The sequence below is a fragment of the Apteryx rowi genome, unplaced genomic scaffold (genome assembly GCF_003343035.1).
Source record: "Apteryx rowi isolate R43461 unplaced genomic scaffold, aptRow1 scaffold_1, whole genome shotgun sequence".
NCBI classification, from domain to species: Eukaryota; Metazoa; Chordata; class Aves; order Apterygiformes; family Apterygidae; genus Apteryx; species Apteryx rowi.
Genome location: NW_020447196.1, coordinates 5,149,240 through 5,167,469, shown reverse-complemented (window position 1 = coordinate 5,167,469; position 18,230 = coordinate 5,149,240). Strand labels below are relative to the sequence as shown.

At 39.8% G+C, this 18,230-nt stretch overlaps 1 long non-coding RNA gene across 1 annotated transcript; it reads right to left on the bottom strand.

Annotated features, from left to right (window-relative positions):
- Positions 1-13,240: 13,240 nt before the first annotated feature.
- LOC112962850 lies at positions 13,241-17,703 on the bottom strand. Its single transcript, XR_003252427.1, has 3 exons — positions 17,360-17,703; positions 16,690-16,991; positions 13,241-13,312 (listed from the first exon to the last, which is right to left on the bottom strand). It is a non-coding gene; the product is annotated as an uncharacterized LOC112962850 (long non-coding RNA).
- Between the last annotated feature and the right edge of the window lie 527 nt (positions 17,704-18,230).

Below are 18,230 nucleotides of genomic sequence, written 5' to 3'. Positions count from 1 at the left end.
AGTTGCATGTTGCTATTTTGCTAGAAGTAAATCCAGTTTAAACTATTCTTCTCTGCCACTCTGGTCTGCTCATTCCCATTCTCCTACCTCAGACCACCACTAGTGAACTCTGGTCACATAGCTGCTTGTGTAGTCATGCTCTTAACTGGCGTGGTAAATGTCTTGTTACCTTAACCAGGGCGTCATTCCCTGAGTGGCCACAGGAAGTGTAAAGCCTCAAATTTTGGGGGTGATTTTAACTTTTTTTGTCTTGGCAGCTCTTACCATCTATAGTAGTTTCTTCCTTACTTCACCTTAAAGCAACAGTTTCTCTCTCACCTGCTTAGAAGTCATGGTAGGGTGGTCTTAAGAGACTTCATGATGCTAAGCATATTGGCACACCTCTATCTTGATTTCGTGACCTTTCACAGCCTGAAGTGTCTATTAAGAGCCAGCCAGCCTATCCAAAAAGCAGGAAATGTAATTCCAGGAACATCTTGCTACTGAATGGTCACAGATTCATTTGCAGGAATGCAAGGAAAGGAAACAAAGAGGAAAGAGAAGAGTGCACATTATCTGTGTTCTTCCAGTTGAGCTCTCACTTCCTTTGTCGTTTTCCTTTCTAAATCTTCATCTCTGCAGAGCCATGTTAGAAGAATCATATTCAACCTTTTTTTCAGCATTGTGTGTCAATGAAACAGCAGGTTAACCTAAATCTCCATCATCAGATGCCTTTACATTTTGTTCCCTTGCTATTGGCAAAAGCACCTATGTTTTCACTAATGTAAAGTCAAAAGCTACATTGCTGACATAAAAAGAACTAAAAACAAGACAGGCAAGGGGTTCTGCCCATCCCAGGCCAGTCATCAAACTATGCTGTACTGTCTGGGCTTTTTGCAGACAAAAGTGACACCAAAAATGTTTTGTTTCTTTACTAATATGTAGTCACTACAGCAACATTACTATTACCTCGTCAGTCTGCAGCCACCACTCAGCCTCACAGCTTCACACGGCATCAATAACAATCTGGAATATCGGCCTCTCTCTTGTTTGCAGTAGCTTAAGTTGTTTTAGAGATGTCCTAGAACATCTTAATATATTATATATAAAATACATATATAAAATATAACCATATAATACAAATGGTTACAGGCCTCACACCTGAGCACTATAATGAGTACGTAAGAATAACCTGTCAGACATAAGTCTCAGCATCCCCTCTAGGTCAGTCTCCTGTCTCCTGGGTATCCTGTTCATTGTACTACAGGAGGAATGAGGCCAAAACCTCAGTTCTGGGGAATATAGATTTTTTGAGATGGTAAAGAAAGAGTACGTCCATTCTTAGACATTGACCTCATTACAGTGGTATTGCAGCAGCTCATCCTTTTTTCTATTTATTGTCAACTCTCTAAAACACAGAAACACAAAGGTAAAATGAGGCATAAAGAGACTAAATGACTTATCCCAGATTGCACTGAAAGTCTGCAGCAGAGCAGTAATCAAGTCTGGTCACACGATAGTCCCCTAAACACAGGGGTCTCTAGGACTTCCTGACCTTGACTCTGCTCCCAGTGTAACAGCTGTTTTTTTTCTATAGCAAGCCAGTGAGCAGTCCAGAACTAACTCCTCTCAGTCACAGTCTGGAGCTACATTATGTGGCATGGGCCTCTCTGGAGGAAACTGGTATCTAGTCTATTAAGGTCTATTGTGTGTTAAAGGCTATTAGTGAGTAGATGCACAACACAGTATTGCTTGCTCCCTCCCTCCCTTCCCTGTATCCACAGGGGGAGAAACACTTTGCCCACGCATTAAAGACCCTGAGCCAATGAAACACAATAGTCTATTATCAGTGCTGAGGAATCAGTGGTGAAACAGCTGATTAGAGCTATCCCAATCATCTAGCAGAAGTGATTGCGTCTTACTAGGGCAAGGCAGGCACATTACTTATGCTAGACTGGTTTTCTTGGCCCTATCGCATTTGAAAGACCATAGAGACAGGTTAGATTTACAGAGGTCTTGATTCTCAGCCAGCTGCTTGTATGAAGGATAAAGCCTAAGCCTTTACTGCAAGAAACAATACACTTGATAAGGCAGCAGGTAACAAGCAGCAAGTTCTTCACAGGGGTGAGAAGCAGATTGAACTGACTTTCAGCAACTGTACTACTACTAGCCTAACTGGGGTTCAGTCCTTCTAGCCACTTCACTAAAAGGTCCCCAAATAAAATTATTAATGGACATGGATCATTAACTGAATGTATTTTAAATGGGGTCACACAGGGTTGGTTCTTTGCACCTGGAAGAAAATATAAACTCTTTGGATATTAAATCTGCAGATGACTCAGTGGTTTGAAAAAGGTAAAGTAAGGTAAGTAACAACAGCAGGGCACTGAGACATATTAGTTGCTTGGTAAACTGGGCTACGTGCATTGCAGAGTACTCAGACGTAAGATTATATATTTAGGCCTGAAGAATTTAGGCCATACCTCTGTGATAGAGCAGTCTGTGGGGGAAGCAGTGGCTTGGGAAACAACAATCAACTTGAGCTCCACATGAAACATTAAGGCCAAAAGGACTTATGCAATCCGTAGGTTTCTTAATGGGAATGCTGGGTAAAAGCAGAAATGATGCATCCCCTCTGCGTATTCTATTGGTGTAAACCCTGAAAAAATACTGGGGTTCTGATATCCCTAATTAAAGAATGAAATCAAAAAGTGGGAGAAGATTCAGAGAAGAGTCATGAAATGATATCAAGATTCCTATATATGACACAGAGTGAGATACCGATGGAGGCTGGTCTATTTAATTTGTTCATGTCTGATTTGACTGTACTGTTTTAATCTCAAGGAGATTCAGTGACTACCTGTTGGCTGTGCTTGGTGCTCCATAGTTATGCTGTATTCCTGTTACCAAAAGAGACTACGAAAAGCTATATATTTTTCCCTTTAATGTACAACTTGGCTTTTTAATGCTAATGGTAGAAAAGGGGAAATTCATGCCTTTTCCCTGAAATAGCAAAGATTAGGCATAGCCAGGGTATTCCTGCTTTATGGAATTAAATATCTCTGGCGCACAGGGTTAGGCAAGATCAGGAAAAGCTCTCTATCCAGATCAAATTGTTAAGGAACATGACAATTAGTTGTTTTTTCTTCATGTGTAGTGCATAGTTTGCTAACCAGGTAATCTGGGAATGTTACTTAACAAGTTCCATGTTAATGCAAGGATCTAAGAGAATGATGAAGCTCCTACTCTCTCCATATCTCTTTCAGTGGGACATGGCAGTTTGTGGCTTTTGATCTTCTACATAAGATTAATAGTTTCAAGTTTGTTACAGGGTGTGTTTTGCAACTGTGTTTTGCAGAAGTATGTGGAGTGGGTGTTCTGAAGACCATTCTGGACTTTCCAGACATAACTATGACATGGTGGCAGTAAGCAAGTCTTGATGAAAAGGTGATTCCATGTTCACTGTGATAGCAAGTCCTCCGGAGGTTTTGGGCAAGCTGTCTAATTTCTGTCTTAGGCTTCCTCATCCTGCCAGGTCAGGATAAAATAGAGCTACTTTACTTCACAATGGAGAGTGGGATCAGCTAATGCTAATAAAGCTCCTGAAGATGGTATATGTTGGATAATGAAAATACAGGCTAAGAATTTGATTCTCATAAAAGGAGTTCCCTTTGCAGCACTGTGAGAAACACAAAGAAATCCAGTTTTGACTAGTTAATTGAGCAAACATTCCATCCTGCCCTAAAATATGCTTGCTATGCTTTTTCAGACTTTTTTTTGGAAGTGTATCACCCCTTAGCATGTTCATGTCTCCACCAGTCTGAAGAACAACTGCCTGTTCCAAACCCCCTAGGGCTCACCTGCTGCTCCCCCATTCCTGTCAGGTTGGATTTCTGTAAAGAGCACATAATTTGCAGCAAATCATTTCATGCAGTGGAAAAGGTAAGACTTTTATATTCACCACCAGATTCGTTGCTCTGTCTACTCCCCAGCCAAGCTTTTTACCCCCCTTGACTGTTCTCTATAATGCTATTTATTGCACATTGTCAGTTCTGCCTTTGTTCACCTGCTTCTTTCAGAAATGCTGCCTCAGAGCACTTTTCTACCGGGTGCTACTTTAACTATGCCGGACTAGCCCTCCGCCTTCTATAAAAAGTCCAAGTCTCTCCCATTACCTTCAAAACTCCTCAGAAATCTTCCTTCATCTATGCTCTGATTTCTCCCTCTCTCCTTTCTGTGCTTTTCCTATTACACACAAGCTTCCTTCATCTGCTTTCTTTACCCCCCCCCAGCATGCTCTCCCCCACGGCACCCGTGTCTGCATTCCTGGCCCCCTCCCCGCGGCAGTGTATGCCAAAAGACATTCCAGGGCCCAGACCGCATAGCTGGGGTCTCTCTATTTTCTGTACTGTACTCTTGATGTGTTTTCAGCCTGATGCAAAGCTCATCCAACCAACAGAAAGAGTTCCTTTGACTTTAATGGATTTCAAATGAAGACTTTAGACTACGTCTCCACAACAGCACAGAAATAACGACAGTGTTGTGTAGAGATACCCATGCCAGATTTAAACTAATTAGGTTAGATCCCAATAACCATCTAACCATGGAAGCAGGGAGCTCAGTATTGGATAATTTACCCTAATGAGACTGTAAGCTTGTCAAAGAAGAAAACCTATGTTTGCTTTAATCCATTTCCAATTTAACATCATATGCACATTGCTTTTTAAGAAACATCTACTACTTTTTAAAATCAAACAAGCACATGTCAAGATAATCTCTTCTTTCATAGTAATGCAGCTCTACAGAGTAATTGTCTAAAATATTCAACGTTTCGTGGTCAACCTTCTCTTCTCTCACCTACCCTTCTGCACACTAAACAAAGAAATCTAAGAGTTACCTGAGATCATGTTATAAGCAATGTTTTACAAAAAGACAGGGAATACAGAGCACAAGAGAATATATGTGATTTATCTATCCACTTATTAGGAAAAGAAAAGCAATAAATCTTTCGTTCCACAGTACACACAGGGACAGCTACATCTTTCCTTGTAAATAATGTTGGTGAGTATTTTATCCTTTCAAAACAGACCAAAAGCAGATAGAGGACTCTCCATCCTGAAGTTCAAGTTTTCCCCTAGAAATCAGAGATCCAACTTGTGCTTGACTTCAAAGTATTATTTTCTAGCTTACATTTATATATCATCATTATTGTCTCAATATTTTCCCATTCTGATTTAAAGAAAAGTTTGATTCTTTTTTAAGTCCATACACAAAGATCACTGTGATGTTCATTCTGCCAAGATTGTCTGAAACAAGAGCCCTCATTTCTGAAAGAAGCCTGACTTCTTGCAGTGTTTTGCATTCAGCAGCCACCACTGAAGCCAAAGCTATCTATCTCCATGCTCTTGAAGACCAGCCCACTTAAGTAGCAGCCTAAACATGGATTTGGGAGTCTAACTAAGGGTTTCCAGTTTTGAAAGTCTTGATCTGACTTTGCTAAGTGCTCCTTAAATAGAATATCATGTTTTCAGCATACATGCCTTAATTCCTGAAAGCAAAACAGAAAAGAAAGACACAGCATTAAAGGAACGCATCTTCCCTATAAGATACTGGTAGGCCTGAGAAAACTGGCAGCTATTCCTGCAAAAAGCTGATTTCCTCTGAAATAATAGGGTGTGGACAAGTATCTGTGTGCTGGTAGAAGCTGGAGAACTTTGGGCTTGCATTGCCTTGTTTGATTTTTTTACCCCAAACCCTCTGGTGCATTCCCAAAATTGCTTCCTTTCCTTCAATGCAAAGTAAAGAGAAAGCTCTAAACAGAGCATATTTGCAAGTTCTCCATTAGCTAAAGGAAGAGAAAGTTAAGCCTCTAGCTAGGCTGTAAACAAGTTCCTTCTAGTCCGCAAAACAAACGAAGTGGAGCTTGTAAGCAACTGCTAGTTAAAACACAGTCCTTTGCAATTACTCCCTTTCCTCAACCTTAGGCCTGGTAACAAGTTTCCTGTGGTTTTGGAGTTCCTGCTTCTCTTCAGACTAAAGCCTCTCTAGTCGGTGAGAATCAAAACATAGGAAAAGCAGAATAAAGGGTGTGTCGAAGAAATTCCTGCTGAATAGCAAACCTTTCTCCAAACCTGCGTTTCTCCATTCTTACCAGCCCACAGAAAATGACTTTCCTCCCAATGCAGGAGCATCGCCAGCCTGGGATAGTGGTTGTAATGCACCAAGTCAGCAGGATCTTATGGACACTGACAGTGTCCTGTCCCCTCAGCTTGCCCACACAGCATTCCCTAAGAGCTAACATGGGTCAGGGTATGCAGGGCTTTGAAAAGGGCAGAGACAAGCTTCAGAGCTGCTCAACTTTGGTCTCCCCTTGCATCTCCTACTTGGGACTTAAATGGAGCAGAGGGGTTTGTGGTAGTCTTTTCTATCAGAATGAATTTAAGGCTAATACCAGGTGCAATAATATAAAATGAAGAAAAATTGTCCTAATTGTTTGTAGGATACGCACTATTTACTCCAGTATTTTTAATCTCACTGAGCAAGCACTCTCTACTATAACTTTGTTTTTTTACTGTGTTTGGGATATGCTTCTATTCTATGTCTTTTCTGATACAAATGACAGATAATAAATCCAAAGTCTGGTCCCGGATATATATAGGTAAGAATAAATATAGGATAAATATAGGTAAGAATAGTTCCAGTGTTACTTTTTTAACTATAAAATAAATTAATTTTTTTTCCATTTTTTCATTTTGAAAATAGTGAGGTTTATTTAATTTTTTTTTTGAGAAAACTGTTCAACTGTTGCAACAAGCTTACCTTAGAGAGTAGAATCACATATTTTCTCAGAGCTGTATAAACCTTCACAGAATTGAGACTGCTGCATCGAAATTTCCAATCTCTTACATAAAGCAGTAATTTTCAAAATACAGAAATATATGTCAAAAAGTAAGATACAATCATTTATTTTCTATAATCCTGAATCATTCTCAAAAGCTTTAATAAAGTTAGTGATTATCTGTCTCCATAATTAACTTCTTAGTTGAAGTGCCTCATTTCACTTCTGAAGGAGAGAAGGTATAAGAATGCCAAAATACATAACTGATTTGCTTACAGAATTGTTTTTTTTTCAGTCACACAAGCATAAGGTATCAGATCAGCTTAAATTAGCAGACGACAACTACATTAAATATAACTAAAACCAGAGTTAAATAAATACAGATAAGGAAAAATTATATAACAGTGAATATATTTTTCATGACCATTTTTGTTTTTGAAAAAGAAGAAAATAGATCTCCGAGAGAGAGATGAACTTTATTTCTCTTAGAGTCAAAATGCAGTCAACTGGCTAGTGAGCAAGGCAAAGTATGAAATAGATCAGACAGATCCTGACAGACAAATTTCTTACTCCAAGAGAATCCTCCTAACCAGCATAAGCCTCAAGCGTGCTACTGATTTGCCCAATCAAACCATTACACCCACAGAGAAATGCATTTAAACCAGTGGGCTTCACATCAACCCAAAGACTGATCTTTATGTGTGAGATGGCAGGATCAAGAACATGAAAGCCAAGTTTTAATGTTGTTAATGTTGGTGTTCCTGCTGCAATGACAGGCTTGGTAAAATTAAATTAAATTAAATTACATGGCATAGCTTGACAGGAAATCTGATTGTGAAGGAGAGAAATTGCATACATTTAATAGTTTGGTTATGTAGAAATAAAAATTCCTAGAAACAAGGAATATGAATTATCTCCACTGACAACATTAAAACAGTAATATCTATTGTCCTTGGAGAGCCATCACTTATACCAGTGACATTACTGTGCTGTTTTCAGTAATTGTACTATGAACTATATCAGCACTTGAAGGGAGATGAACACCTGGTTGAGAGAGAGAGAAAAGACAAGACGATGAAAGCAGCAATCACCCAGCATGTCTCCAGACTTAGTTCGAACTGTGAGGAAAAAAATAAAATACAGCCAATTCCCCTGAAGAGTGTACACATAACGGGTTTCCCCCTACCTATTCCTTGAAATTTTGCTCATTAGCTGGAATTCTCTCAGCCTCTACACACTTATCATAACCTTAAGTTTCATATGACGCAATAAGGCTATTTAGCCGCTTTATGTCTGAATTATCAGTGTGGCTGAAACACTAAAGTGCGGCTTCCCCGCTGCCTCCAAAGCCTCTCCGCAGCTGTGCACGACACCTGCAGACAGATCCGGGCATGGCTGCACTCACTCACTTCACCAGCAGTGCTGCACACCAGCGAAGCTCAAACAAACACCAGGGCTCATCGTGCAAGCAGGGCTGTCTGGTGCCTACCATTTCCATCCCAGGCTCTCCCTATGCTTAAAAAAAAAAAAAAAAAAAAAAAAAGCCTCGCCACTGCTAACATTCGGAAATAAAATACTCTGTCTTCTTTCTCATCCTCTGTCCACATCAAATGGATACCGAGGATTAAATTGCTGAAATATTAACAGAGTACATCCTGAACTTTTTGAGCAAAAGATGGACCAGATGACCTAGAATACAACCATGAAATTTAATACTTGTGAGTTGAAACCCAGGGTTTTTTTTTTGCATTTTTAAATATTTATACCCAATTTTAGCATTAGAATTACTTTTCAGGTTGACATTCCCAAATACATTTTTCAGAATTTTTTGAAAGTCTGAAAAAACAAAAATTCCAGAATATTGACGTTTTACCCCGACCCAAAGTTTGAGCTTGATGCTAGGAAACATTTTGCTTCTGGAAACACTGTCTTTTTGAAAATATACAAAACTGTAGGTGATTTCTAATGTCTGGAAAGATTTAATGAAATTTTTCTTAGACTACTTTCCCCAAATCCCAGCTAAAATAATCACATTCTTTCTTCCTAAAATCCTTTCTCAGTTTCAGTTTCTAGCCTAACACTGTTTCAGTCCTAGACACTGCGGTACACCATTAAAGAAATGCTTCATCATAAAAGTTGCTGCACTTCAGTTAATATTAAACGCCTCTGAGATTCTTTTCACAAAGTGCCTTCAGTGACAAATTCACTTTCAAAGTGAAGCTCCTAACAGCACTTTACTATCCAGTCATAGTTTTGGGTTTTGTAGGTCATTTGGGGTAAAACTTATCATTTACTATGACCAAGATTTTTTAAAACAACTATAGATATTGGGTGCTTAGCTTTACTTGGTTATTGTAGAGTGAATGCTCAACAATTTCAGAAGCCACCCCAAAACTTACATACCGAACATTATAGACATGCGTACCACCAGATGAGGCACATCTATACAAGGCTTTAAGGCACTGCCACAAACCACATGTTAAACCTTAAGCTTTATTAAGTCCTGCTTTACTTCAAAAACCTGGATTCTCAGATCAAAAGTTTCTCATTAATTAGTGTTCCAAACTTGCATAATTTACTACTACTTTGTTTTTCACGTCAGCAGAATGGAATGAGGAAGGCTTGGAGCCAGGAAGGGAGCTCCTACACTGGTGGAAGAGGATTTAACAATCAGCATTACCACCTAGTGGACAGAGACTGCTCCTCTTTCATTTTACACTCTAGTCCTCTAATCTCCATCCACATGTAATATTCTAACATTTCTCTTTGTTGATATATTAATCAAGTAGTAAATTGTTGTATCTGTGCTTGTATCATAATTATTTGTTCTTAGTACTCTGCCACTGAAGCCCCAAATCCAGCAAAGCATGAAAACACACGCTACAGTTTCAAGTACTGCTTTGGATAAGTCAAACCTCCCAAAATTATTCAGTCTCTGCTTGATGTTCCCTGTCATTTTTCAATCCTCTCTTAATGCTTTCTACTTTATATTAAAATACTTCACCTTTCAAAACTCTGAAAAATCCAAAGCTATTCTTCAAAACTCTTTGTTTTATAAATACATTAAGGACACTATTAAGATGCTTTGGTTCAAAAGGAAATGAGCGCCCTGTTAAATTTAAAACCCCATGAAACCTAAAGAGAAGCTAACAGTCCAAAGTAAAGCATCCGGGACCAGACTGCAAAGCTATTTAGGTACTCCTGCTGATTTAGGAACCAACATACCTTGCAGACTAAAGCTGATTTATGATTCCCTCAGGGAATGCTGCGTTTCATCACTGAATTTTCTGTTACCATAACACTTTGTCAACATTCTCATCCCCCTCTTTGCACCTCTCCCTGAATGGTTAATCTGCATTCTGCAAAGTCCATTAAAGGACTGTCTTTCCTTCCATTTCCTTTCATATTGACTGTTTTGAGTACCTTGAATTTCTGTTACATTCCAGTCCTATCAGACTCTTGCAATGCCTGTAGGTTTATGGCCTTGCATATATTACACAAATTTAACTAAATCAATTTACAACCCCAGAGTTTCCTATTTTGGCCATAGCTTATTTTTTCCTGCACTTCTGTGATTCAGGAACCTCTGTCCAGCTGGACTCATTAGTGTTCTCATGACTTAAGCAGGATTTAGACATTTCTGTCCAATACTGAGATCCTCAGTCTCCCTATTTGTCTACTACTCAGTCAATACTCATTTCTCAAATCAGTACTTGCCTTTTTCCAGTGACTGTATTTTATTGTAAAAGGACAGTTCCATGAAACATCTGAAATTTAAGCACAAATTTAGTGCTTTGACTGGGCAAATCAATCCCAGAAAGAATGAGCTGCCATTTCTAAATCTGAAATGGTTACAGAAGCATGTCAGGGCATATTCCCCATTTGAAGCCAACTTGAGCACAAGAGTCAACAAGGACTAAGCGGTTACAGAGGCAGACCTCTCTAGGGGATGTGCTGTTACAATGGCCACACAGAAGCAACTTGAACATTTGAGGAGCCTTCAGTCTTTTTTCCTTCTGAATGCTCCACATTTCTGACTTAGAAATCATTTTAACTGGAGCCCACTGAGCATGAAAAATAGCAGATTGGCAGCCCAGGAGGCTCCATGGAATGTGATCATATACAGGAAAACGAGACTGTATGTTCCAAATCAAATCAGGTTATCTTCTTTCCATATTCCATTCTCAGCTGTTGGCTTAATAGCACTGCACTCCCAGGGTCATCTCTCCTGAAACTGTATCCTGACTGTATCATGAAGTGGGCTCCAGAATAGCAGCCCTTCAGACAATTTGCCATGCAGCTTTAATCAGGAGCCCTAGATAAGGCATCCATGCAAGCAGGGAATGACGGTACAGTATGTGAAATTTTGGCTTACAGCCACATGCACCAAGAGAGAGAAGCTCTGTTCAGTGACTGCACAGGCAGCGAAAAGGAACACTTTTTCCTACTTGTGCACATTAGTTAAACTCGGTGCTGTTGCTAACATCCCTTTGAGGCTCACAAACTTTCTTCACTTTTCCAAACGCAAACTAGCCTTCTCTTCCCTCTTGTCTTTCTTTCCCTCATTAAGTTTAGGTACCTTTATTTTATTGAGTACTTTCTTTTGGTTCTGTAGAGTGGTTGTTCTTTTATATAAACGACTGCAAGACAAAAATAATAAAATACTGTAAAAATACATTTCTCTAAATATTTCAGTGAAGAATGATTATTACCAGCATTGTAGTAATAAGCAGGGCTCTCTCTGTGCCAAAAATTACTATTTTCTTTTAACATGCTTGGATAAAAGAGACAGTTATTGCTTGCACCGTGTCTGGTAATGTATTTAACCACTGGAGTGCCATGCTGCATTAGGGCAGCAGAAATCCTCAGTACAGAAGGAGGAACTGTATGTATCTGCGCAGAGCAGAAAGCTAATGCTATTAGCCCTTTTGTTAGTGGAGAAAAATAAGTGTTGTTAGTCTGGGCCCAGCTTTCACCTTTGCCTCAAACGATGTTTTCAGGTTTCTTGCTAAAGGAGACAAAGTCACACAGACCTCTCAGGCATTTGTCTCACCTGTGAAGATACACAGCAAATCAAGCTCTGTGCAACTAGAAAATCCCCCATCATATAGTAAAAAATTAGCATATTTTCCCATGACTGCCCCTAAAGAATGAGCATTCAAATTAGCTTCTAGCTACATCACACACAAGGGTGATTTCTTATTAGAAGGGTATTTTGTAAAGCACCTTACTTTTGATATACAGATGCCAGTATACCAAAGATCCCTATGCATCCACAACAACCTACATGCTAAAGATCACAAGGAGGCCAGTAAGCCGCAGAATAGAGTGCCTGTTCCAGCTAGTGGTGTCACCTCTAATCTCACAGGGAAACAAACTCTATCCAATTAGCAGGTCTCTACCAGTAAAACTGCATCCAAACTAAAGGGGATACATCAATTTCATTGTACTGGTTTTATCAGTGATACCACTTGTGACCACAGAAGGCTTTAGTGTAAAAAGTATAAAGTTCAGTATAAAGAAAACACATTTACTTGTAAGATGGGGCTCAGTTTAATTCCCTTAAAGTCAGTGAAATGACACTGGGAATGACTGAGCCCAGTACTTCTGATAATGAATATTCCTACAGCTGAATCCCCTTGCAGGACAATTAATTACCTCCATACCCTGCTGGTGTGCTCCAAATTTTATTTTTATTTCAAAATCAAAGCTAAATAACTAGAAAAATCATGTGGCTGAGCCAAACTGTGACTTTATGGGTTTTAATTTTTGAGATTAAAGCATAGTACAAAGACACACCCAGTCAGCAAAGTCTGGAGACAATAAGATGTAAAGCAATCCTCCTTCTGACCTCACATTAACACAGAAATCACCCTACAGCATGCAAGTGTCAGCCAACAACGGCACCTACTTATTTCCTGTCAGCTTGTCCCTTTGATCTAACCTGATCCTTCTYCACTTTATTAAAAACGTTCTAATCTTTTGTCTTTGATCTCCCTGTAGGACTCTTCAAAGAGCTTCAAATTAGCAAACATGCAAACAACAAAAAAATGTACTCTGTATCTGTATCTGCAAGAAACAATGATGTGGGGAGCTGTTTCCTTCCTCAACACACAAGTTTAATGAGGGGCAGCATTTTAAAGCCAAAAGATGCCATAGTTATCTGTTGTTTATTGGCATTAGGGTGGATGACAGAGTCCAAGCTTTTTTTACTGGGGGGTGGTTTGCTCTGAAGGTGTAACAAGGCAGCCCAGCAGGGGTAGCAAAAAAGCCATGTGCATACTTCATTCAGCATGCCAGATGAAAGGATTATGTCACATTCAAGAGCAACAAAGAGCTCTGTTTAAGTTTGTACCAGGCTGGAACTGTGGGGCAGCCGTTAAAGACCACCAAAGTTTTAAATAAGACCGGACACTTTTAAGTTTCCTCTAGCTTTCCTTGTGGTAAATCCACCCAATATGAAGAGAATGTCAGTATCTCCTGGGAGGAAGATCTCTGAGGGTTAAGAGAGGAAAAAAAAGTTATATATATATTTTATATATATATATATTTATATATATTTTTATATATATGTATTTATTTATTTATACACACACATGTTTAACATATTTTTTTATATATATATATATGTCTTTTTTTTTTTTTTTATTAACCCCCCATCAAAGTTAAGAACATCACCTTGTTTGTTTTGTTCTAGCTTACATTTTATTCAACAGGATAAATAATCATGGCAAAATGTTTTAGGAAGGAAGAACATTGTTCTAGGACTTCTTATAGCATAATCAAATAGCTAGCATCATTCTATCCCCAAAGGTACACATGCTCCAAATAAAATTGGTGTCTTTTATTGTTGAATACTGCTATCTCTGAAAAGAAGGGCTATGAAACCAGGTCAGAGACACTCTATACGCTACATTTTAAGTTCCCCACATATGTGTTTGCTTCTTAGCATGGAGACCTGGTTTTAACACACACTCCATGGAGAAGTATATTTGTAGCCAGGCACTGGAATGGTCCAAAATATCTTTGCAAAATAATCCAGGCCACGAGGATGCCCTCACAATTACAGTTTATAACTCAGGACCTTAAGTGATGTCTGTTGAAGTCAATGAACTGTGAGACAAGAAGTCTTCTCAATAAAATCTCAGTCCAATGGAAATAAAACTAAACATATGCACCTTTACTAGCTGGACTAGCTACCATGCTCCATACTTCTAGGGTTAGAACAGATGGAGCCTCCATACCTTTTCTTCTTTCATTTTTTTATCACCCTGAAATATACTCTGATTACAGGTACCAGGTATATATTCTGAGAATTAAACATGGCTTAAACAATAGACTATTAATATTCTTCTAACTCAAAATGATGTAATTTATGTTAAAAGCCTACTGAAGATCAAAACTGATGTAGTTGTTTATAGGGTGCTATGGAGAACTCCAGTAAGCCTCCTGAAGATGTCCTGTACTGTCTCCTTGTAATACTAGTTTTCTTAAGTAGTTCATGAGACATTGCTGCTCGATCACAGACTATCCAGCCAACAAGCTATGCCAAGAGCCCTTTAGTTATCTATGTTAATGATATAATAGATTTTGGAGAATAAAGCAAACATTAAAAGGACCTATTAAAATAATGTATCAGAATAAAAAAGCAAAATTGCACAGAAAATCATCTATATAGTTAAGATGATGGCTATAAATACACTTCTTGAACAGACTGGAGAGACAGCCTTAAAGTGAGAATTTCTGTTGGCACAGCAAGGTACTTCAGTTAATCTAGGAGTCCCCGCATAAAATTTAAGAATAATAATTGTAAATTGAAATCTTTATGAAAAAAAGTCATGCTCAAGACTTGAACTTATCAAAGTCATGAAATGCTTAGACATTGGTTACCCATTCTACTGACAAGAGCAGTGGTTTTGCTTAGTCCAAGACCATGAAGAAATATTCAGCAAAGAACTATTGGGATTGTTATCCAAGATTTTTTACAGTGCACTAGCACTCAGTATCTATCTGACAACAAATGATATGCTTTTATCTGAGGGACTTTCCTATCAGATATTGTCCCTTTGCTGGCTGTTGTTAATGATGAAAGGCAGAGTTTAGATTTCCCAGAGCTGCCGCATACTTCAGAGTGCCCTAGATGCCCGCTCCCTGGCCAACTTCTTAGCAGGCGTCTTGTTGTCTAGCTCTTACCTCAGCTGAATCCACCATGCAGCCTACTTCCAAACACTGAAAGCATTATTCATTCCCCAACTCCTTATATTTCTTCCTGCCTGGGACAGTCCAGTTCAGCAGGGATTGAATGGACAGCCAACAGTAGGTGTCTTTTCTCCACATGGGATTCGTCAGTTCACAAGTCTTGGCTCAAAACATTTCCTTCAATTTACATAAACCTCAAAACATAAAGTTTAGAGGAGCACCAAGAAATGTGTCTACTTGTAAAACCACCCAGTAACATCCAGATACTCTTGAATCTGACAACCCAGCTACAAATACTTTTAAGATTAGACATGTTGAAATTCCAAGTGCATTCAGCAGGTTTTGGAATAATAATTTTTTCTAGAGCATCTCCAAAGTTCCTATTTTTCTTCTGTCAGAAAATCCGAAATGAGGAACATCATAGAAAGGAAAAATTGAGGGCACATTAAAGTTATCTGGACATTACCAACCCTCCAGAAATGCTTAGCTTTGGTTAGAGTGGACAGTTGGGAGTATATTTATCTGATCTATTTTGACAATTCCAACTTGCCAGAAAACTAATAAAAACTTGGAAAACCTCTCAAAGAGGGAAGAGAAACAGTTATTAGCACCCAAGTTTAACTGAGACAGTAGCAAAAGGAGAATGCTGTGTCATTCTTGTTATTAATCCAAGTTGCTTAACACTTAAGCAGCTTTGTGAAAGCCAAACTGCTTATTTTTCACATTCCGTCATCCCTAAAATAGTTATTCACATAGCCTGCAAGCCAGTTCACTTTTATCTACGTAAGAGCTGACAAGATACGCTGTCAATATCCTACTGAAATTTCACCAAAACAAATTTTTGCTAAGCTATGATATACTGTACTTATCTACCTAACAGTGATCTCTCCAAAATCCATCTCCCTTCCATAAAAAATAACACCAGAAATTGCCTAAGCAGAATACTTTTAAGAACATACAAATCTAAAGACTAGTATTGTCACATCCTTCTCGGCAAAGTAAATGAATGAGGAAAATAATCTTTATACTTGAATGATTTATACAGACTCATGGTTCAACTGTTTAAGCCCTGAGACTGCAGATCTGTAAGTGCTTTTTGATCTTCCAAAACAGCAACAGATTCAGTTCAAGCTGTCCCTGTGGCATGGGAGGTTTTGCTCAGTGTATCCTCCTTTAAGCAGTCTAAGCTCAAGTCATTCAAATCATTGAGCCTGCAGGAACTCTGTATTTACTGCTGGACAGTTTGGAAATTAAAACAACCCCATCAGATCAGATCACTGGAAATTATGCCAAAGGGGATTACTTATTGATTTTACCCACCAAATTCTCTTTAAACAAAAGAACTGGAAGAAGCCTTCACTGTAATCTTGGCTCTCAGAGACAGCCTTTTTGGATCAAATTACAATGCAAACATATTCCTCCTTTAATCTCATACACACGGCCTAAATTAAGTGCATGTCCGGTGGGAATACAAGATGAATTTCACATTATTTTCTTTAAGAACATTTAACTTTTCCCTTTAGTTGACTAATTTCCTTCTCAAGAACTTTAAAAATGCATTCATAGATGAATTTTGACTTTGAAAAATTGTTAAGATTATGTAGTAAAATGACCATCTGCACACTCACAATGTTATTTTATACATATATAAGATCATCGAGTTAGCTACTTACAGTGAGTGAAGCATCCACATACTGTATTTTCCTCAGAGGCCCTCAAGAGGATCATTTGTCTTGTGGCTAACGCACTGGGCTGAGAATCAGAAGATCTTGTTCCAGTTCATGGTTCTGACAAGTTTCTGCTTACTTTACGCGCTTTTCTTCCTTTCTGGGTGCCTCTGTTACAAAATGCACACAACAGAGAGAATATTTCTCTTTTCTCACATCTTCTGTTTTGTTGAAATTTTACATTCTCCAGGACAAAGACTATTTCTATGTTTCTTAGCATGGTGGGATCTAGTAGCTCTCATTTGTTCCTGTAATATAAATAATGATAATACAGCTTCATCAGGGAGCTCAGTCACGTCCATTACAGTCTCCTGAACAGACCTGACTAGCTTAGACTACAGTGCTACCTATGCAGAAACCTGCCATTTTTGGTTTGTGTAGGAATTGGCTGGCTTAACATTATACAGAAGAATTAAAAATTATCCATTGGAGTTCAACTACCAGAATGATAGTCCGAAAATTCACGTATATTTTATTCAACAGGACATAGGTCATGGCTGAACCTAAGAGCAGCAATACTGGGTGAGCCCCAAGACCTGTCCAGGCCACTACCCCACCTCCAAGAGAGAACTGGGAAAGCACGTATGATTATTCTCTTAACTCTCTTGATCTTCACCTCGCCACTGAAACTGAATTCCTGAATCCTATGTGGTTTCCACGCATTTAAAAATCCTCAGTGGATTACTTCCCACTACTTTGTCTGGTCGCTTCAGCTCCTACAAACTTCAGCATCCACAAGAAATCACACAAGCGCTGACAGAAGTTCTGCGAAGCTGCTATTTAATAAACAAAATAAGTTTTTTATTTGCTTTGAGCCTGCCTCCAGCTTGCTCCACTCGAAGCCCCGTGGTTTCTGCAGGTTGTGCTCCCTCCTGCCAATCGTTTCCAGCCGCCGTGCGGCCTGCGCTTCCTCCCCTCCTCCTCCTCCTCCCGCTGTCCCCCGCCTGGTTCAAGTCTCAGCCCGGCCCGGCCCGGCCCGGCCCGGCCCGGCCCGGCCGCCCAACACGGCGCTCCCGCTCCGCCTCGCGCTGCAACACGGCAATCCCGGTCACGACTGTCTCAGCAGCTTTTATATCGAGCGCCTGCAAGCTCCTCTGCAAGAGAAGCTTCGAGCTAAGTATTTACAAATGTCGAAGGAAAGCATTCAGCAGCAAGGGGCCTGAAACGGACCTCTGCACCGGTGCGGGTTGCCAGTCGGTCACCGCTGTGACCGCCTCGCCCCCCGAAACCCGGCCGGGCCCCTGCCACCCGCCCCTCCCCCGGCGGCGAGAGCCTCTTCTGCAGCGCCTCTGTCGCCCGAGGCCTGGCTGAGCCGCAGACCGCGGGGGCCGCGCCAGGGACGAGTCCCGGGCCGCGCGAACTCCGGGTATAAGGCGATAACGGCAGTGTCCAGGGTGATTAACCGGCCCAAAAGCGCGCAGGCAATCCTTTTCCTAGCGAAACCGAAGCGCAGGTGCGCAGAGGCCCGCCAGCGCCTCATGGTGCCC